Consider the following 23,388-nt stretch of genomic DNA (forward strand, 5'->3'; position numbering starts at 1 on the left):
CCATTCCATGGTTTTATGGGCTTCTTATCACTTTATATGAATGCATGAGTCACTTTGTTGAAAAATGTAGCAAGAAACCCTCATTTGATTTTTCCTCGGTAAAATTGAGAAAATTCAAACTTCCACATTAGAAGATGACTTGGATGTAGTTAACTTGTGTGACATGGCTTGTGTCACCCAATTTACTCAATAAATTCAAGTTAGAGGGCTTGGAGTTCAGTTATTTCAAGTTATTTTCAATTAAATTATTTCCAACTGTTAGAGGAACTAGTGGAAGGTCAGTTGTGCAGTGAGACTTCAGTATAGCTCAGTGATCATCCAATTAACTAATCAATCAGCCAAAAATGGCTATTTCATGTAGATAATTCGAGTTACCCAGTTGTGGTGGAGATTCCAAGGTAGTGTGACAACAGTTGTGGACTAGTCTTCAGTGTACAAGTGTTGCATGTAGTCAAATGATCAACCTTGGAAATTGCACAATAATTTTGGAGGAAATTATTAAATAATAGGGGCATAATTTCCTCAAGAATTTCATAAGGAAATAGGGGTTCAAACAGAGGCAGAAATTGACTATGTCTGGGTTAGAGCTTCTGAGTGACCAGATAGATAGGTTATTCACTCACAGGTTGAGCTCATATTGAGCTAGAAATTGTAATACGTCTCTATTCATCATATTAATGTAAGCAGTAATACGGGGTTTTATCATATTTCTTTCCCTGGAAAAATATTGTGTGCATGTGTGTTATTTCTCATTACATATTTGTGATTCATGTTCTATTATGAATTGAATTCCACAAAGCAATAGACTAGGTTTGTGTCTTGGGATCTTGATTAAAATTTCATAAGAATTTGCAAATCTACACCATAATTTCTACATGGTATGAGAGAAGGATTCACATTACGATTTGATATTCACCCTATGAGTGACATCAATTAAATATTTATTAAACTAAGGTATTACATATTCATGTGCTGGTGTGTGTTCTGTATTATTCAAACAACGGATCAATTAGATTGCCAATACATAGACAATAAAATGGAAATAAAACAGAGAAATATAGTAAGCGACACAAAGACACAAACAATTTTAATAAGGAGTTCACCCTATTCTCTAGGGCTACGTCTTTGGTCCAGCTTCAGTGGTGGCCTTGTTTTATTGTGTCTTTTAGTAGAGAAATTACAATACAGGGACACAATATGAGTTCTCCTGAAGCAGATTTTTCTTGGCAAGGTGGTTCTTAGATTCCCAAAGCCACTTGGAGTACACAGACTCTTCTTCTTCCTACCAGCTTTGTGACCTCTTAGTCTATAGTGGAAAGAGCCAAATGTGATGCTCAGTCTGGACATATTCCTCTATGGGAAGGCTTGAACCTTCAAGCCCTCTGGTGCTAGATGCTACCTCTGGTCAACTCGGCCCTTTGTCTCTTCTACTTAGCTTTACTGTTCTCTGTGTTCAGTCCTACTCTCAGGGTTCACTAGTCACTCTCTCTTGGTCTCTTGGACTCTTCTCAATTCTGATTCTAAATCAATTCTAATTTATTCGAATGTCTCTATTCATGGCTTTAGGCATTCGATCCATATGCCTGTTCAGTTCCTCTTCCAGCTATGCCAATTCACCTTCTACAGCTCCGCTTGGAGTTCCCTGCATTCGACGTCATCATGAATGCTTAGGGAGTGGCCACTTGTCCTCCTCTAAATGGCGCCAGCATGCTTTGTCTGTTCATTTTTTTCAGTTATGCCATGGATGCATTCTTACTCCACCGTGGCGATGAAACGGATTCCAAATCCCTTTAGAAAGTGGTTTAATTCCTTGTCGATTCCGCTTCTTTCCATCGGGCGCAATCTCAGCCGTCCGATATGGGTCCTCCAGATCCAACGCCATACGCACATTTCGCGCGGTTGACTTGCTTGACTGATAGCGCACGATCAGTGGTGGTTTTCTCTCACCACCGCCTACCACACATCGATTGGTGTATGGAATCACTCCGCTCCTGTCCAAAACCTCTTACCATTCAAGGGAACCTCGATCAATACCACCGGTTTTCTAGTGCACGGGTCTTGCCTTCATACGTTAGTGTTTTTTGCTTTTTCCGCCCACGGTATTCCTGGCTCCCGATGTGACCGAGTGCTTGGGCTTCCCCTTCAGGGCCTTTTTTTCCTAGCAATGCATCAAAAACCTCGTCCTTTTCCCATTTCGAGGCTCCTAGGGGCTACTTTGGCCTCCTGCGCGGTCTCCATGGGCCTCGATCAATGCGCTTTGACCGAGGTCCTCATCGTTCCACGTCAGCTGCCATTGCCACTGGTTCAGGGTGTTTTTGATACTATTTTGGATTTCCTTAGAGATTTGTTCGACCTAAATCAGTCATGGTTCTTGAAAATCTTTCTATGGACCCAATTCGGGTCACATTAGAACAATAATTTCAAAGTTTTTCTCAGGAGGCTCAAATTTGCAGTTCAATGTAGTAGGATCTATTCAAAGTTGGGAAGATAACTTTCAACGAGCTGAGACTAGATTATTCCTTAGAAGGAAACTCTAATTTTATTGCATGGAAGGATCACATGGAGGCGGTATTAGATGACAATGGATTGCTAGAATATGTTAAGACAAACATTGAAAAACCATAGGCATCTATTGCACAGAACCTAGCCCAATGGAAGAAACATGTAGCAAAGATGAGGAGAATAATATTGAAGGGAGTATGAGACCACATTGTCTCAAATCTCCATGGGAAAGAAACTCCTTACACGATGTGGCAAGCACTAACAGATCCATTCAAGAATAACAGTGACCACTGGAAATTGGCCCTCAAAGACAAACTTTGAAATATCAAGATGCAAAAGAATGACACTATTCGGAAGTATCTTAGTAGGTTCACACAAGTTCATGATTAACTTGGTGGGGTTTGTGTTAATGTTACAAAATATTACTTGGTAAGCCTAGCCCTTTTAGCCCTTCCAAAGAGCTGGCAAAGCTACTAAGATTCGGTGAATGGGAGGGAGAAACTACCAAATTGGGAATGCTTATGTTCTGATTTAGTATAGGAGGAACTAAGGTAGAATACCAGAGATGGAACTTCATCCAATGACGACAATGAAGAAAACTTTGCATTGGTTGGAAAGGGAAATAAGGGAAAGGGGAAGAAATATCAAACCAAATTAGAATCGAATCAAGGGAGCAAGAAGAAAGACATGTCCAAAATAAAATGATTCAATTGTCATGAATTTAGGCATTATGCAATGAAGTGTCCACACAAAAATTTAAGCAAGAAGACATTAGGAGGAGCAGTAGGTGAAGCCTTGGCTTCATAGTTTGAGCTTGAATTCACCCTTATTCATGCATGGCCAACACAGTGACGGGGAGCATGTGATACTTAGACTCAGGTGCATCATTGCACATGACAAGGTGTAGAGAGTTTTTCAGAGACCTGGAGGAGAAAGATCTCCAGATGCACATTGAGTTGGGGGATGACAGAAGGTATATCACAACTAAGATTGGTACAATCACCTTTCATAGGGATTCAGGTTCCCCTTCGAGACTCAAGAATGTCATGTTCATTCTAGGCCTGAAGAAAAATGTCATATTTGTTGCAATTTTATAGGACTATGGTTATGATGTGATATTTAGCAAAGGGAAAGAATTCTTGAGACACATACCCACGGGAAAAGTGAAGCACATTGGGGTTTGTGTGAAGAATGTGTATAAGCTAGATGTGGAAGATTGTTTTGTATTAATCAATAAGGTAGAGAAAGTGCAAAGTCACGATGTCAGTGAACTTTGACATAGAATACTTGGTCATTTTCATCATGGAGCCTTGAAGATTATGAAAGAAATAACCGCTTGCATCCCTAAAGGAGCACTTGAGCAGCATGATGTATGCAAAGGATGTACCATGGGGAAATATGCAAAATCCACATTCCATGATCGAGACAGGAAAGCACATGTAGCCTTGGAAAGGATCCACTCTAATGTCTATGGACCTTTCTCGAGAACCTCCACTGCCAAACAAATATTTTGTCATTTTTATTGATGACTTCTCAAGGAAGTGTTGGATCTTCATCATGCAAAAGAAGGATGAGACATTCTCCAAGTTCGTATAATTCAAGGAACTAATTGAGAAAGAAACTGGCAAGATGGTAAAGGCTCCCAAGAACAATAATTGAGGTGAGTAAATTTCTAATGAATTAAAAAATTTATGTGTGAAAGAACGCATTCAAAGAGAGCTAACAACACCCCAAAAGCCACAATAGAATGGGGTGGATGAGAGAAAGAATCGTAGCATTATGGGAGTTGCGAGAGATATGTTACATGACCAAGGCCTACCTCTGAATTTGTGGGTTGAGGCATGCAACACAACAGTCTACTTGCAGAACTAGAGTCCTCATCAGATTCTTGGTATGATTACACTCGAAGAGGCCTTCTCAACGAGAAAGTCAGATTTGTCTCACTTCAGGATTTTTAGAGCCCCTATTTACTGCCATCTCTCCAAAGAATCAAGGAATAATATTGAGCTGAAAATAGAGTTGGGAGCATTTGTGGGTTGCATAGAAACTTCTCAAAACTACCATGTGTACTTACCTTCCCTCATAATGAAATTTGTGAGAAGGGATGTAAATTTCGATGAGGAAAAAGATATGTGGTGCTCCCTTGAGAGGGAGCTTCAAATCCCACCAGAAGAGGAGCTTTTAGCTCCAAAGGAGGAGCCTCGGGAAGTTGTTGAGGAGGCACAAATTGAGGAGCAAGGGGTGGAGACATAAGTTGAAAATAGAAAGAAGAAATGTTAAAAATAGCATCTAGAAATTCTAATTGAATTCATCCTTGAATGAAATCAAGAATTAAATCAAAATTCTATTCTCATAGCAACTTGCAATAGTTAAGTAAGTTAAATTGACTTAGTTGGCATAGGAAATTCGAGCTGAAAGTATATCTATATTCATGTAGATTGATGTCACACGGAATCTGTCAAGGGTGCGGACACGACTGACCTTCCTAGAAGTCTAAGACATTCTAATGACAAACAAGACAAAATGGAGTGATCTTTCTCTAAATACACCTTTTACAACATGAAAACTACAAGTGTTTAGGCTTACCTTATTCCAAAACGCTGTTGTTGAAGTCCGTTCTTGACGATCCGGATGAGCTCCTCCTTCAAGTCAATTCCTGCAACCGCAAACAATCAAACAATTACCAAGCACTTGCATTTCATATAATAAAACATATATTCAACATGCAGACCAAGGAACACATGAAATAACTCATTAACACAAGCTATTGAGAAAAATAAACCAGTTTGTATTAATAACGAAACAAAGAAACTCTTACAACCTGGCCTTGGTGTTGTGCAAATTCCTCCCAGGGTCCATCAAGGGTTTTCCTCTACTTTGACAAAGCTCACCCTCTCCCAAGTAGAATCAAGTGAAGACAATCTCTCCTCACAAAGGCTCTAATGGAAGACCTAAATCCTGCAGCATTTACCCAAAGAAAATGTATAGTTCCAACCTCTTCTCCTTCTGGCTCAATGCCTTCATTTATAGTGCTGTAAAGAGGTTATTCAGGTCCACTATCAATGGGATCATCCCCCTCTATGGGTGGGATAGCTCCCTTATTGATGGGATAAGTTCCCCCTTAATAGAGATACATGAACCAACTGGAGGCGCATCCATTTCATCAAACCGACCTCTAGAATGTTCTAGAAGTAACCACAAGTAACTTTTTCAAGATAAAACTCGCGCATTTTGCCTTTTACAGAGGGACGCACCTGTCCCTTAACATACAGAGCGTCTATGGACGCGGATTTTGTGAACATGGTCAGCGTCCCCGCAGGTAAGGCTAGAGAGAACCTGCGACCCCAGAGATAAACATGATTTTTACAAGACTTTCTCTCTTCTTTGAGTTTGAGATGGATAACAGAGGCATGAGACTTGCCTAAGAGGGTAGCATGACTTGTTGATTGGAGCCATACTAACTGTAAGTAGTCAAGGTGACATTTTTTAGTGTAACAGATTGCCCCCTAAAGTGCGAAGCCTGGAATAGAATAGGGTTTTGTAATTCTAGGAAGGGTGAAGCGCTTTATCATTTCAAGGATTGCCTTGTGGATGGCCTGGTTGGAACCTGCAATTTTCAACACAAAATACATGGATAAGATTATATCATCACTGAGGTAGGCATTCCCATACTCAGATTCAAAACTTTAACTAATGGACTAACTATTCTGATACAGGAATGATCTTGCAGTACATCATTTTTATAGACTTTTGTAGACACAGTATGGACGCAGCCATCTGTTTATGATTAGTCTACATAGATAATGAATACAAAACTCCTCGCAGCCTGGATGGTAGAAACTAGATCCAGGGTCTTCACTTCTACTTCCCAAATTGGTACGATTCTAGCCATGTGATTAAATGATTCGATGTCGAACATGGTAGAAACCACTTGATTACCAGTCAATGATGTAAACTGTTAACAAGCGTGAGAGAAACCACCAGTAATGTCAATGGTTCTCAAAGTACCAAGCACAACCCGTGAAATGTGAATAGATGTTTTGATGTCGAACACTTCACGGAATCCTCTGATCGAAAGTCAATGATGTAAACTGACGTCAAAGGCGAGAAACCTGCCATTGATGCATGCAGATTTCAAGGTACTGTCGATTCCTAAGTCATCTTTCTAGATAATGTGTCGATGTCGATAGAAAGCGACCCGTTGCAGGCAAGCCTGCAACACGAAATCATTGTTCAAGTTGAAGAAATGTTGCTGTAAGGACTGACTCAGGGATGGTCAATGGATGACAAGTATTTTGCAGATGAAAGTTTTGCTTGCAGACCTCTTGAACACATAACGACACAACAGATGGTTTGGTGACGAATAACTCAAAGTTGATCCCTGAACCCGGTTAAAGATTTTCAAAGTGATTTAGTCAACTGTGAGGTAAAAGATTTCCCAACCCAGGTGAATGAAAAGTGTCGTGTTCAAGAGCGGTAATAAAGTTTCTTCTGAGACAAAAGGTGACAAATAGGTTCATTCTTCTCTTTTTTCCCCCACCATTTCTGGCAAGTACCTCTTTATTTTTAACAAGCTTGAGGAGGATAACATATGCTTGATTATAAGCTCATCCTTCGGACGAGTCCAACCTAGTTTAAATGCGAACCCTAGGAAGGAGTGGTTCGTTCCTGTTTGTAATTGAACAGGTCCTTTACTGTAAAAGTTTAACGAGCCCAGTATAGGAGAAACTCGGCGTTTTTCAATTTTAGAGAGTCTGAAAAACTTAAGGAAACTCCACGTTGAACTTTTTCGTATATTTGTGTCCCTCAAGCCCGAAAAAGTATAAAATAATACCTGGGGGAACCGCTTGATCTTGCGACCAAGGAGTACTTTCATAATAGTATCGTTGACCTGAAAAGTAAAAAGCGATCAAAGACACGTCGTTTTATTTCCTTATCGAGTTTGAAACGACAAAAACCCGGCAATCTTTTCCTGATTTTACGGTCAGAAAAGAGCTAAAAGGGGACCGTCTTTTAATTCCGTTTTAACGAGTGAAAAAGAAACACTCGGCGATCTTTTCATGTTTTAGGAGTCAGAAAAGGGCTTAAAAGATGACTCTGAAATTTTGTTTGTGAAAAATTACAATTTCCCTTGAAATCCCTTCGTCCTGCACAAAAGCGACACATTACTCATACCTGTTTAAAATAGGCAAAAATACATTTGAAAACATCTTTTCATGGTAAAAAATGAACTAATTCATCCAAAAAACCTATAAAAAGACCTTTTACCATGTCATTTTTACCGTTTCACTGTTGAGGTTGAAAAAGGAGCTTTTGACAAGAAACTTCCCGTGGTTGCTGCGGAAAATCTGACCGTCGGAATCGAACGCCGCTTCACCGAGGTATTTTACACATCCCACTCTTCATTTTTATCCGTTTAGTTTTTTGTTTTTGGTCTCTGTTTCATTTTTTGGGGGGGTTTTGGGTTCAAAATGCGCCCCTCGGCGGACGCAGGTGCCCTTCGGGTGAGCCGCGTCCCCCGACTTTTTCTCACACGGGAAAAAGGTCTGGGGACGCAGTCCGCCTTCAGGCGAGCTGCGTCCGGACGCCCTGTGCTAAAAAGCCGGGGTGCGTCTTCCGCAAAGGGCGCATTTCAAAACCCTAACTCTCTCAAAAAACCACCAAATTTTCTCAAATTAATTTCTAATTGACTCTTTTGATGTGCAGGGCCCAAAACATGTTAGACTGGAGAGAGAGAGAGCACGTAGAAGACGATGAAGCTGCGATTAACCACCAACCCTCTCTGGATGCCTTAAGAACATGTGGATTGTACAAATATTGGACCATACCGGGCATGAGGGGCCAGGTAAGATTTTTGGAATGGCTAGTTGAGCGATGGAACGTTCAAGATCAATGCTTTTACATTGGAGGGCACCAGCTCGAGATAGAGCCCTCGGATGTATACTTTCTCACTGGCTTGCCAAACAGAGGTGAGCAACTCAACCTTGCGGGGACCAGGCCGGGTGGCCAATCCCTTGATGATCTCCGCGAGGAGTGGTGCAGACCAGGGACTCGCCATAAAAAGGGTGTGGAGATAAAGCACATCGCTCTGGCGGAACTTAGAGTTATTGCATTTACGGTCACTAGGATTTGTGGCGCGGCCGCCTTGCACATTGCTTCCGGATCCCAAATGCGGATGGCAGTTGACTGTTACCAAGGCACCATCTTCAACTGGTGCGAAGCTGTGTCGGCTCATATGAAGAGCCAACTAACCAAGGCAAAGAACGGACGACTAAAGACTTTTGGATATGGGCCTCTAGTCGTGAGCTTTGCCTTGGAGAGAGTTCCTATGCTGATCCCTCAGCAACTCACAGTTGATGACTTGGGTCCTCGGGAGCCAAAGCTTGTTCGATGGGTTGCGGTGATGGCCCGGCATCCTGACGAGGGTGCTGCAGTGGTTCGATTCTCTGACAGTTACTTCGACTGGCTAGAGGGCCAGCTTTTTGTGATACAAGACTTTCCATATGCCGGAATGGATTTCAGAGGTGATCCGGACATGGTTCTTCCACAGGGAGAACAATGGGATGACAGAGGTACTTTCATTTTCACAAGTTTTCTAATTATGTATTTTTTATTTTTCATATATATCGTCTCAACGTAACAGTAAAATTTTAAAAATGCAGATGTTGGACCACAGCGTCCAGCCAATCTCCGGCCTTACGACAGACGACATCCAGCTGCACCGGCACCGGCCTTACAGGATGCGACAGCAGAAGTACTAGCCGATTTGGAGCATGATCTAGAGCGTCTCACGGCAGATATACCTGAGACTACTATGGATGACATTCCAATGAGGCTTCAGCGCTTCGTGGTTGCAGTCCCTGGACCGTTTAGGAGATTTTTGCGCAAGATAGCCCGCGCAGTGGTGTCGTACAGAGAGCACCACCAGTGATTGACTAGTCACTTTTGTAGTCACATGTGACATTTTTGACTTTTTGCACTATCATTTTGCCGATCATAAGGTGTGTTAAACCTATGATCGAAGACGATGTATATATTTTTGGACACACTTCTATCTATATCTATATATCACTATTATCGGCTTATCTTGTTTAACATGTATGATGAAATGTCTTTAAATTTACTTGCATGATTATTATAAATGTCTGTCCAACACTTGAGAAGCAATTGCATCTGCTAATGTATTCAAAGACCTTGGAATATGTTGATATTCAATGTAATCAAATTCACGTTCCAAGAGACGCACTCTCAAAAACAACCTTAATAACACAGGATTTCTAATGGCATAAACTCTATTAAGCTGTAATACAACAAGTTCAGAATCTAACCTCACTATCAAACGTCGAATTCCAAATGAAATAGATTCGGATAATAATTCAACCACTGCACTGTATTCTGCAATGTTATTCGTTGTTTGACCGAGGCTTACCCCATGCATAGAAACTAACTCGTCAGAGGGCGAATAGATAACCCAAGCTGCGGAAGAGATATTCCGTGTACTACGACAAGCACCATCAGCAAATCCAATGTATGTTTGGAGAGGCGTCGACATCTACAATATCAAGAGTAAAACCAAGATGAGCCAAAATAATGACGAAAAACCACACTTGCTAAGCTAAGCACACTGACTAAACTAACACACTTGCTAGCTAGAAAGGAAATCTAACCTATCTAAAAATTTCTCCATCCACCATTTTAAGCATAATACCTCTTTAGGTAAAGTCCATTTCTGGGTTTGCCCAAAGAGTCCCCATCAAAATCAACTAACTCATAAGCCCCTTTTGCTAGCTTTCGCTTTACAATGTAGGGCCCATGCCACATGGGAACGAATTTTCCAGCACCTAGCTTATCGTTTGCTTGATCATATAATAGTACTAGGTCTCCTTCCGAAAAACTTCGAGGGGTTACATTTTTATCGTACTGAGCTTTCATTCGTTTCGCGTGAGTCTCGATAGCTAAAGTAGCGTCACGTCGAGTCTCATCTAATTTAGCTAAGTATAACAACCGTTTCTCCTCTTCGGAAGTAGCTGGAAGTAATTCGACAGCCATTTGAAGTGATGGGATTTCGCACTCAATAGGTAACACAGCTTCTAAGCCATAAACTAGCTGAAAAGGGGTGAAACCTGTTGAATTTTTCACTGAAGTTCGATATGCCCATAGTGCCGAAAATAACATGTTATGCCAATTCGTTCGATGGATACCAATGATCCGTCGAATCATGACGACTAGAACTTTGTTGATTGACTCAACCAAACCGTTGGCTTGCGGATAATAAGGTGTAGAGCTATCGTGGCGCAAACCAAGCTGGCTTGTAAGTTCAGTCATCATGACATTTCGAAAATGGCTTCCATGGTCCGTAATGATTGCTTGTGGGACACCAAACCTAGTTATGATATGATTGAATACGAAAAGTGCAGCTGTCTTGCCGCTTGCGTCGAATGTAGGCATCGCCTCGGCCCACTTAGTAAAATAATCAACCGCAAGGATGATATACGCATGCCCCCCGGCCGAGTGAGGGTTACAAGTAATAAAGTCAATGCCCCATTTGGCGAATGGACCAGCGGCAATTATAGGGTGGAGAGGAGCAGGTGGAGCGCGCATCTTGCGATCAAACACTTGACAGTTGTGGCATTTTCTGACGGCAAGGATACAATCTTTAAACATAGACGGCCAGAAATAGCCAGCGCGCAACACCTTCTGAGCTGTGGCATACCCAGACATATGACCGCCACATGCTCCAGAGTGACAATCATTCAAAACTCTCTCAGCCTCATCGTGAGTTAAACAACGTCGAAAAACTAAGTCTGCCCCCAGGCGATAAAGTGTATCTCCAATAATTCTGTATTGCTGGGATTGAAACCGAATTTTTCGACGGTTTTCCTTGGAAGCTTCAGGCCGAAAGGTTTGGGTTTGGAGATAGATGATTATATCCCCATACCACGGATCTACAGTGCTAATAAGAAACAAAGATTCGTCCGCAATGGACTCCTCTGCCACAGTCTCTGTGTCAGCACTCGGGAAATCACACATCAATTCCGCGAAGACTAAAGATTTCTTAGACTTGGACTTCTCAAACTCCAAGTCGAACTCTTGCAGGATGACGATCCATTTAGAGTACTTGCCCCCTAGCAGTTGTTTTGTCAAGATATAAATCATAGGGTTGCAATCCGAAATAACAGTAGTTTTGCGGAGAAGAATGTAGTGACGAAAACGCTGGACAGCTTGAACGGCTGCCAGGGCCAATTTCTCCACATGCGAATATTTTAACTCAGTTGGATTTAAGGTTCTGCTAAGGTAATATATCACATGCTCTGCCTTGAATTCATCTTCTTGAACTAACACCATTCCAATGGTGGAATGCGAAGCTGCGAGGTATAAGAAGTAGTCCTGGTTGTAGTTGGGAGGATGCAATAACGGTGCATGGGTCAACGCGTGTTTCAGTGCATCAAAAGATTGTTGAGCAATCTCGTCCCAAAAGAATTGTACGTTCTGTTTCAACAACCGTGTAAAACCTTTAGTGACCTCGGCGTAGTTAGGGATGAATCGGCGTAAAAAGTTTGCTTTCCCTTGCAAACTTTGGAGTTGGCGCAAACTCGAAGGAGGAGGCAATTGGATGATAGCCTCGACTTTCGAGGGATCGACGCGAATGCCGGTTTTGGAAACAACAAATCCCAGCAATCGACCTGTTTCTATACAGAAAACACACTTGTGGGGATTCAACCGAATTCGATAATGCCTACACCTCATAAAGATTGCTCGTAAATGGACAAGGTGATCAGCTCGGTGTAAAGAATGAGCAGGCAAATCATCGAGATAGGGTTGCACAATGTGCTTGATGTCATGAAATGCATAAGACATGGCCCGTTGAAAAGTAGCACCGGCATTCTTAAGGCCAAAAGGTAATTTGCAATAAGCAAATGTCCCCCATGGACAAATGAATGCCGTTTTTGGTTGATCGGCAGGTAGAATATTGATTTGATTATACCCGAGAAACCATCCATGAAGGAAAACATCTCACTTCCGGCACAATCATCAATAATTTGATCGATATAAGGCGTAGGATAGTTGTCTTTTGGACAAGCTCGATTGATATCCCTATAATCGATACAGATTCTTATTGTTCCTTGTTTTTTATTGACGGGAACAATATTCGATACCCAATCCGTTAACGGGATCGGATAAATGAAACCTGCTTTCAACAGCTTTTCGACTTCGGCTTTGATTGCAGCTGCTTTTCGAGGGTGAATCTGACGCAACCGTTGCCGAATGGGTTTAGCATCCGGGTAGGTTTTGATTTCATGAACAACAATGGCAGGATCGATTCCTGGCATTTCTTCGTAGGACCAGGCAAACACGTCGCGGAATTCTTGGAATAGGGCCTTGTAAGTTTCAATTTCTTCGTCAGTACATGCGGCACCTATATGAATGTTCTCCTTGATTCCGGGCTTCACTGAAATATCAATGGGAATAGTACGAGAAATATTCCCTAAATTCAGCTCTGAATCAGAATGTTTCGTTGGATCCTGAGCGTCTTTGACATATTCAGCGGTAAAGATAGATGAAAAATCATTTTCAAAGCATCATCCTTAGGTAAAAACGAAGATCTGTGATGGAGATCTTCCCATGGTAGATCATCTACACTTAGGATTTCGCGAAGTTGTTCGTCAGATGACACTTCTTCGGGAAACGTTATCCGTTCTAAGGGTGAGGTGAAAAGTGACTCTTCACTGACCACATTCATTTGGTCGGTTGAATGAAAGTCGGTAAAAGACATAAGAGCTTCATAAGCAATCTCATACGGACTCAACGGCATAACATCACCGAGTGAGTCTAGCTCAGAGTCAGAGGGAACATACCAAGGATCATCATAAATAATGTTTTCTGACGTGATCATATGAATTGTTGCGAACGAAGGGTCTGCATTGAGTGGAGGGAGAGGAAAAGTTCCCAGTAAACCGGAATCCTTAACTAAACCTACACCAATGTCCCTATAAGGGATTGTCGTTTTACCAACATGCTGGATAGTTTCTAAAGAGGTTGGGTCGGATGAAAAGTATGTCAGCTGATCAATAGTCACGATCTTACCGTTATGTGGAAACTTAATGACTCTGAAGACCGATGAAACGACCGCTGTCATAGCATATGACCAACTTCGACCCAAAAGAAGGTTGTAGTCTAGAGGGGCATCAACCACTTCCACATCCAGACTAACGGTTTTACCTTCGACCCCTATAGGCAATTCTTGTAGAATACCAAACGGACGGAACCCACGGCCATCAAAGGCCTTAAGGATGGTGGGGGATTGGTTCAACGAAGGAGAACCAAGCGATCTCCAACATTGAATCGACATAATACACGTAGAAGCTCCCTCATCAATCACAGTCCGATGAATAGGCCTGTTTTTGACTATCACTGGAATTTGGAAAGCCATTTGATGGGGGAGACGCGGTGTACTACTTTCTAGATCAAAGATCATTAGGTTCGGGTCCTGAACATCGACAGCTCCAATAGCCGACAAAAGCAATTTTCGTTGCGCTGGACATGATTGCAGCACTTCGAGTGCCGACATTGCTGAAGGTGAAACAGCTAAGTCTTCAACAATGTTGTAATTCTGGGCTGCTCTCGCATGTGGATTGAAAGCAGACCTTCGAAGTACACCCTTGGCGGGCGGCTTAATCACTAAGTCTGGGTTAGGTTTTTCGATCTGTAGTGGATCGGAACCAGGAGCTGAGGTTGATGGGTTAGAGTTAGAAGATTCTGCTTCTTTACCATCAACAGGAGCCTTACTACCATAATCTTGCGATCGAGTCGCAATCCTGACATGAGACATCATCAAAATGGGTTCTTCACTGGCATTCGAAGAAGAACCTATCATCTTATTTTCCTGCTCGGGGAATGGATTCTTTAACACAGCAGGAGTCGGAGAACCTTTAACTATTTTCACTACCTCGGCCCGATGAGGGCAGTCTCTCGTAAAATGATCTTCTTCACAAATGAGACAAGGATAACGAGGTTTGCGCTTTTCGTCATTAGTTTCCGACTTTTCCGTTTTCTCCTTTGGAGCCTTGTCTGCTTTAGCCTTCTTCTTTCCTTTCTTCTTTCCACCGTTTTTGGATTTGGCCGTAGATGACTCTACAGCGTGAATGTCGGCGGTAAGTTCAGGAGGAGAAGACTCTCCTGTCGGAGAATCAGGCAAAGTGATAATTGGAGTATTGGAGGTCTTGGAAGACTTCTTCTTACTCTTCGTAGTCACGATACCGATCATACCATCAGCGGCATGAGATCCCGAAGGAGCAGCAGCGATTTGGTTTGACTTTGGAAGATCCGGAATTTTCTCGTGTAACGTACCCGACTGAGTGTAAACTAAGTCAAGGTATTGTGCCTGAGCAATGACTTGCTCCTCAGTAACTACGCCGGCCTTAGCTACATCTTCAGTAATTCTTGGTAATAATGATTTTACAAACCATTCAGCTAAAATTTGGTCCGGGATAAAAACTTTCACTAATCTCCTTCGACGTCTCCACTCATGGATGTGATCAGAAATGTACGTGGATGTCGATTGTTTTAGCGAAGTTAATAATTCCGTACCATTATCGTATCTGACTGGTAACTGAAAATGAGTTAAGAATGAAGTAGCTAACTGGCTAAAGTTGTAAAAAGAAGCCCGTGGCAACTCAATGTACCACTTGGCTGCGAGACCAATGAGTGTACGCTGGAAAAGACGTAAGCGGATAGAATCATCTGAGATGGAATTTGATGCACACCAGAGGTGGTAAGTCATCACGTGATTAGACGGATCCTCTCCAGACTTACCTTCGAACTTGGGTATATCGCTGGGCAACTTATTTGGCATTGGCGGCCAGAACGGAAGATATTGAATTGGATCGTTCGTTAGGCGCGTCAAGTCGGGTAAATCTAAAGTCGCAATAAATGGTAACTGCCGGTTAGGATCTCTGAAACTCTGAGTCACAATACCAGCCCCAGGAGGAGGATATCCAGGATAACTAGGAACAGGATTCGCATTGGGGATATTATATCCTCCTGGAAAACCAGGATTAACCGGACCGTACTGGGGTTGTTGAGGTGGTTGATAATTGTACCCAGGATACGGTTGATACTGGTAAACCGGTTGTTGGGCAGCTTGACCAGGTTGATACTGTCCCTGGTACGGAGGTTGAACAAATTGAGGTTGAGTAGTAACAACCGTACTTGTACCAGGTTGACCTGCAGGCATCTGGACTGTGGTTTGAACCGTGGGTCCAGACAACGGTACAGATGTCTGAGGAACGGTTACAGGGACAGTAGAAACCGGAGCTGCCGATACTCCAGATGTAAGCATGGTAGATGAAGCGGTAGCTGCTGCAGCCGTGTGAGGTGGAGTACGCGGCTGAGTAACTACAGAAGTTACAGGGGTCTGAACACTTGACTGGACAAGTTGCGGTTGCTGGGGTGGACCAGGAACTGCAGGTTGTCCTGCTTGAGGTACCGACTGTATACTTGGTTGCGACATCTGTTGACCCTGTGACGGATCCCATGTTAACATTCCAGGGTATTGACTCGTAACAGGTTGAGGATACTGAGATCCATAGCCGTATTGAGGATAGGGTTGATAACTGTAAGGTGTAGTCCCATATGATTGCCCTTGAGGTGGTTGATAACCTTGACCAGGGTATTGACCCGTAGGTTGATAACCTTGAGGTAAATACGAATACTGGGGTTGACCTTGACCTTGAGGTTGGTATCCTTGAGGTTGATACCCTTGGGGTTGATACCCTTGGGGTTGCCATCCTTGAGGTTGCCATCCTTGAGGTTGATACTGATACTGAGGTTGACTTTGGGGTACGTATTGAGGCTGGGGTTGATACCCTTGGGGTTGATACCCTTGAGGTTGCCCCCCAGTCACAAATGAAGTACCTTGAGGTTGCCCCCCAGGCATTAACGAAGGTTGCCCCCCAGGCGGTAATTGGCCACCTTGAGGTTGGTTAATGGGAGTTGAACCTGACATCATATAAACTTCACCTATACTCAATGGTACATTACCACTGTTTCCAACTAATAACCCATGATCAACAGGTTGAGGAGATGCTCCCGCAAAGGTACCAGAAAGTGACTGATACCCAGTAGGAACAGAAGGACCGCCATGTAAAAATGATTCAGGACTTTGCGAAAACACAGACGACTGACCAGACATATTTACAGGAGAATGAATTCCTCTAGGTGGAACCGGAGTACGAGGTGTAGAAAAACCTACTGAGTTGTCTAAAAAATTGGTTAATGCAAGGTACCAAGACTCACTTCTAGGAGGACTGTAAAAGATGGATTCACGCTCCCTTAGATCAAGGGTAATTAGATCTTCAGAATCAGAAACGCCTATTTCTTCCTCTGGAACAAGTTCTTCTATAGCAATTAATCCAACAGGAAGATTTTCGGTGATAATTCTTTCTATTCTTGGTGAATCAGGAACACTAGGAGTTGGAGTAACAGGTTCTGAAATTTCAGGTTCTTCGCCTGTTTCACTGGCAGATGAAAAACTACCAGCAAGCTCGGAAACTGTAACAGCTTCGGGATTGTAACCTGTTTCTAATCTTTGGTAATCTGGATGGACTACCAAAGAAGATTCTCCTTCTTCAGGTGAACCTACTCTACTGCCACTAGGAGGAGTTACAAGGACCTTTAACCCTTCTAAATGACCCGGAATGTTTTCAGGAGATTCACCCCGCGATTTACGGAGTTTTCTTAACAAATCTATCCCGGTAACAATCTCAGGAGACTTGCCCCGAAGTCTACGGGACTGTCTCGGTAATTCCGCCACAATTAAAGATTTTAACTACAACACACGAAATCAAAGTAAAAAATTTCAAATCAAACCACCTAAAGTCTTCTAAAGAACCAATCAAATTTGAAGCACACGCCTAAATAATCTAGAGCGTCAAACCACACACAAACAGTAGTCTTCCGGACCAAAAGCGCTAGTTGGTGATTAGGCCCAACCTCGCAGGATTCAGTACAGAAATAGTGGGTGGAACAGTTACCCCGGCAACCTGCTTAATGAATAGACTGGACCAAGTTCCTCCACTTTAACCGTCTCGAAGTGAAGCGAACCCCCCAGAAAATCCAAGTGAGTATAACCGACGTCTGCTCCAGGTACAGTGGGACCTTCCCTCCACCGTCACCTTGGGTAGAATCCTAGATATTATGGCCACTAAGGTTACCAATCACAACAATTACACCTGGGGGAACAGTCTAAACTCCGACAGCACGCAAGGGCAGAGTAGCAAGCTCCAATCCCCTTACCGGCTCCTTGACAACAATCCAAGGTTTACCGATAAGTGACCCCTGGCTCCTCGACAATGGTTAATCCGAGGTTTACCGTTTGTAATACGTACTGCCTGGCGTCGTTCCCAACGAGGGAGGAATGATCCCCTCACTGGTTCGGACACGAGCTCGTGTTTCTCCTTTAAGAGGAGCTTTCCCAGAATGTAACTGAAACAATTGGATTTGTTCTACTCAAGATAGACTATCTGTTTGGTTTTGTAGTCTTGGAGAGTTAAGTACTCACCTACTCCAAGACCCTAGCCTAAGCTATGTTGGTGCTTCAGAGCCCTAGAAAAATAAAGATTACTAGATTGATTTTAATTTAAGCGTTACTTTTAAGGTTGTTTCTTAAGTCAAAAGGTGATGGAAGTGAAACTAGTGGTATGTTGACTCGACTCGAAACCACTACAAAATGCACCTAAAATGATTTATCCACTACTTTACTTTTTCGATGAATTGCTTAACTAAAAAGTTGAGAGAATGCAATCCTTATAAAAGCAACTTCTTAATTGAAGACAATCAAAGAAACAATTCGTTTTTCTTTTCCAAGCATAAAAACATAACTTCTCTTTACATGCACGAAAAAACTCTTTTCTTCTTTTGAAAACAAAAAGCTACTTGAAACAAGACTTTTTAAGAAGATGTTTTTGTATTTTTCTTTTAATAAAGCAAATAAATCTAATATAACCAAAAATCAATCTTAACAACTCTTAAAATCTATGAAAATGCACTCATAAGCAAACTAAAGGCAAATTTACTCTAAGCAATCTTAACGAGGCCAAAACTAACAATGATTATTTCTAAGGTGTTTTACTTGATCACAATCAAATCAAGGACTAGCTTATTGCAGAACCAAAAACTAGTCAAAACAAAATTCTAATCTTTTTGTCCTTTTTGAAAATGGAAATCAATACTTTAAAAACAAGCAATTCGAAATTTGACCCAAAACAACTCAAATGACAAGTTGCTCAAACAAGGAGACTTTACGGCAGGCTCAACTTCTAAGAAGGTTGACTAACCAGAGATATCTAAGGCTGGACAACTTTCTAAGCTCAAAGTCACTACAAAGCCTTACCAAAAATCAAACCCTAGGTCTAAACTTCGTTGAAAACCACTAAAACACTCAAAGCTCACAAAACGAGTTCAGGTGAGAATTCTTGACAGGGTACTAAAGGATCTGGGCGGAAAACACTAAGAAAAAACAAAATCTAAAAGTAATTTAAGGCAAAAATGGAATTTTCTTAACTTTTACAGGAAGACGCAGGCCAGCAGTTGTCACAGGTGCGGCCCCGCACTGTGCAGTCGACAACAGCGCGTCCAAGGACGCACTGTGCAGCACACAGAGACTGCGTCTTTCTGGAAAAAGGAAGAAAAACTAAAGCCAACTAAAGCTACAGCTAAGCCACCCAAATACTAATTCTCACAGTCAAAAACCAGAAAATAAAAATGATTTTCTCAAAGCAAAGTTCATATAAAGGAAAAGACTCTCTCATTAATGGATTCCCCAGCTGAGTCGCCAATTTGTCACACGGAATCTGTCAAGGGTGCGGACACGACTGACCTTCCTAGAAGTCTAAGACATTCTAATGACAAACAAGACAAAATGGAGTGATCTTTCTCTAAATACACCTTTTACAACATGAAAACTACAAGTGTTTAGGCTTACCTTATTCCAAAACGCTGTTGTTGAAGTCCGTTCTTGACGATCCGGATGAGCTCCTCCTTCAAGTCAATTCCTGCAACCACAAACAATCAAACAATTACCAAGCACTTGCATTTCATATAATAAAACATATATTCAACATGCAGACCAAGGAACACATGAAATAACTCATTAACACAAGCTATTGAGAAAAATAAACCAGTTTGTATTAATAACGAAACAAAGAAACTCTTACAACCTGGCCTTGGTGTTGTGCAAATTCCTCCCAGGGTCCATCAAGGGTTTTCCTCTACTTTGACAAAGCTCACCCTCTCCCAAGTAGAATCAAGTGAAGACAATCTCTCCTCACAAAGGCTCTAATGGAAGACCTAAATCCTGCAACATTTACCCAAAGAAAATGTATAGCTCCAACCTCTTCTCCTTCTGGCTCAATGCCTTCATTTATAGTGCTGTAAAGAGGTTATTCAGGTCCACTATCAATGGGATCATCCCCCTCTATGGGTGGGATAGCTCCCTTATTGATGGGATAAGTTCCCCCTTAATAGAGATACATGAACCAACTGGAGGCGCATCCATTTCATCAAACCGACCTCTAGAATGTTCTAGAAGTAACCACAAGTAACTTTTTCAAGATAAAACTCGCGCATTTTGCCTTTTACAGAGGGACGCACCTGTCCCTTAACATACAGAGCGTCTATGGACGCGGATTTTGTGAACATGGTCAGCGTCCCCGCAGGTAAGGCTAGAGAGAACCTGCGACCCCAGAGATAAACATGATTTTTACAAGACTTTCTCTCTTCTTTGAGTTTGAGATGGATAACAGAGGCATGAGACTTGCCTAAGAGGGTAGCATGACTTGTTGATTGGAGCCATACTAACTGTAAGTAGTCAAGGTGACATTTTTTAGTGTAACAATTGATCCCTAAATTTTAGGGGCCCAAGTTGAGTTCTTTTGAGTTGTAATTAGATAAGTCAGTCTAACTGAATTATAGTTAGTTAAACTAGTTCTAATTGTTGGATAAAATAGTAAGAGGTCTAGTAGTGGGGTAGTGCACCAGTGCATCCTCAGCGCCACACCAGTTAACTAAAGATTCACTCATAAATTGTTAGGATATTCCGACACATAGGATATAGTTAAGTTCAACTTGGTCTAGTATAGAGTTAGGTTAGAGTTAGGTAAAGTGTGTTTCTTTACCGTTGTACATTTTGTAACTTACAATCCGACGGTCACGATATGTAGTGATCCGACGGTTCACTCTCACCTCGGTATTACCGACACTTGATCCGTGGCTTGACACCCGATTGGTCCATGAGTTCTATTTAAAGCGCATGGAGGGTCATTGTTCGGGTAATCCGTGCATGAGAGAAGCTTATGTAAATTTTCATTCTTTGATTAATAAATTGCCTGTAGTACCCACGTTGGGACAGGCCGTGGACTGTTTCCCTCCTTGCACTCTGAGGGTTTTAACCACGTCAAAAATACTGGTGTATTGATTTGAGATCTGGTTGTGAGCGGTGTCCTTTTGGTATTCTTTCTGTGGAACTTACCCTGTAAATTCCTACATGGTATCAGAGCTATTTGAGGGCCGCGTCCGTTGGTGATCCAAATCTGAAGCCGGTAGAACTGCATGCGGCTGTCGTTTCCTAGATCTGTTGTTTCTGACTGCTTTCGGGCCGAGAGGACTGCTCTGTTGCGTTCGGAGCATCTGTTCCAGTGAGGAACCCCTTTCGTTTCACGCGAAAAGGTTTCCGGTAGCCCTAGCTGCGTCATTTTTCAGATCGGGAGGTATACAGTTTTTTTTGCAGTTTACTGTCATTTTCTCTCTGCTTATTTCGGTTTCGGTTTATTTAGCCTTTTTTTTTCCGGATCTATACCTTTCATTTCTGCGTATGCTCTTTGCCCTGCGACTCTGTGCGATCTGGGCAAATCAGAAACAGAAAGAAAGGATTTTTCTCATGCGTATGCTCTTTTCCCTGCACCTTAGTGTGATCTCGGAAAATCAGAAACATTGAGAAAAATATTTAGTTTTTCGGCTAAAGCTAACTTTGAGATTTTTTTTAAAATTTCTAGTTTTTTGGCTAAAGCTAACTTCGAGCCGTAAGGTTCGTTTTTCTTTGGATATTCGTGTTGGGTTTTGTGTTTTGTGTTTTGTAGGGGAAAAGAGTCTTCCCAAGGCAAGCACGCAAATCGAGGCCCCCCCCCCCCCCCTCTCTCTCTCTCTCTCTCTCTCTCTCTCTCTCAAATATTTTGTATAGATCAATTGGTTCAAAGACCTTTTAAGAGAGTAGAGGTCTTGGGTTCAAGTCTCCATTTTGTGGGGGCGGATTTTTTCATTCCCGCACATTCGCGCACTTTGCCGGCAACGTCAACAATTTTTTTTCAAAAAGCCATAACTTCTTCATCCGGAAGCCTTTTTCAGAGCCGTTTTTTTTAAAACCGCCTATTTTTTCGAGATCTATCCATTGGACCACTTACTTTCAGCATCTTCAGCTTCAGTTGTTTTTCAAAAAATGGAAAGTCCATGCCAAGTCATTCTTGACAGCACTAACTACTTCCAATGGGTAGCCTACATGGGAGATTTACTTAGAAGTAAAGGTCTCTTCAGAATAGCCACAGACCAAGAGAAGAAACCCAAAGATGAAGACAAGGCCGAAAAATGGGAAAATCGACAAGATCAAGCACGTGGTTTGATAGGAATGTCTGTTTCTCCTGATCTTAGATTCCACATTGCAGAAATTGAAACTCCTCATGAAGCATTAGAAAAACTTGCTAAAGTTTTTGGGATTAAAAATGAAATTAGATCCCATCAACTTGAAAATGAGCTGCTTACTTTGGATCCTAATAATTTTTCTTGCATTGAAGATTTCTTGTCCAAATTCAAGACCCTTAGATATCTCTTGGAAGGTGTTAAAGTTAAGAAAGATGATGGTAACCTTATTTATTCCATCCTTACTAAGTTGGGACCAGCCTACTCTGTATTTGTTTCCACTTTCCATTCTACCAGGGAAGCTTTCATTTGTCAAGGCAAAGACTACAAGCCCCCTTCCTTTGACTCCTTTTGTGATTCCTTAATAAGAGAACAAGAAAAACTCTTACACCTTGGTCTTCTTAATCTTGGAAACTCTTCCACAAAAGCGTTAGCCGCCCAGCAGCAACCAAATTCAAAGAATCCTAAGAAGTCATATCCTCAAAAGAATGGTCCTAAACCATTTCAGCCTCAAAATGAAAGATCATTTCAGCAAAATGATAAGACCAATAAAAACAAATGGAAGAAGACTGATAGACATTGTAACTTTTGTAATCGAGATGGCCACTTAGAATCTAAATGCTTTAAGAAGATGGAAGCCTTGGAAGCCGCAATGAAGAAACATAACATCCATCTGGAGCCTACTTCAACTTCAACTTCCGGAACGGCATTTTCTGCATGTCATCGTCAATCATCTCAGTCTGGTTATGCATTAAATGTATCTTCTTCTTCTTCTCATTCTCATGAGTGGCTCATTGATTCTGGAGCCTCTTGTCACATGGCCAAAAACCAAGCCATGTTTTCTTCTTTAAATGATTGTAACACCAAAAATATATATGTTGGTGATGATAGATCTCTTAATGTTGTAGGGACTGGAACTGTTCATCTAGACAATGGTCAGTTCAATGATGTATTATGTGTTCCAAACTTATCCTGCAACCTTCTATCTGTCTATCAGATAACTCATTCAGGTGAAGGTAAAATTGTTGAATTTTCACCTCATGATGTTGTAATCAAGGATCTAAAAGATCCTAAACAGATTCTAGCTACTGGTCTTGCTGATGATTCCAAAAGGTTGTATAAGTTTCACAACTTTGGGTCATCCCATCTTCCCTCAGTATTTGTTGCTCATAATGATGAAGTGAGCAAACTTTGGCATGA

Source organism: Pinus tabuliformis, chromosome 6 (genome assembly GCF_031772625.1).
Source record: "Pinus tabuliformis cultivar Carrire ecotype Pingquan chromosome 6, CPIR1, whole genome shotgun sequence".
Lineage (NCBI taxonomy): Eukaryota > Viridiplantae > Streptophyta > Pinopsida > Pinales > Pinaceae > Pinus > Pinus tabuliformis.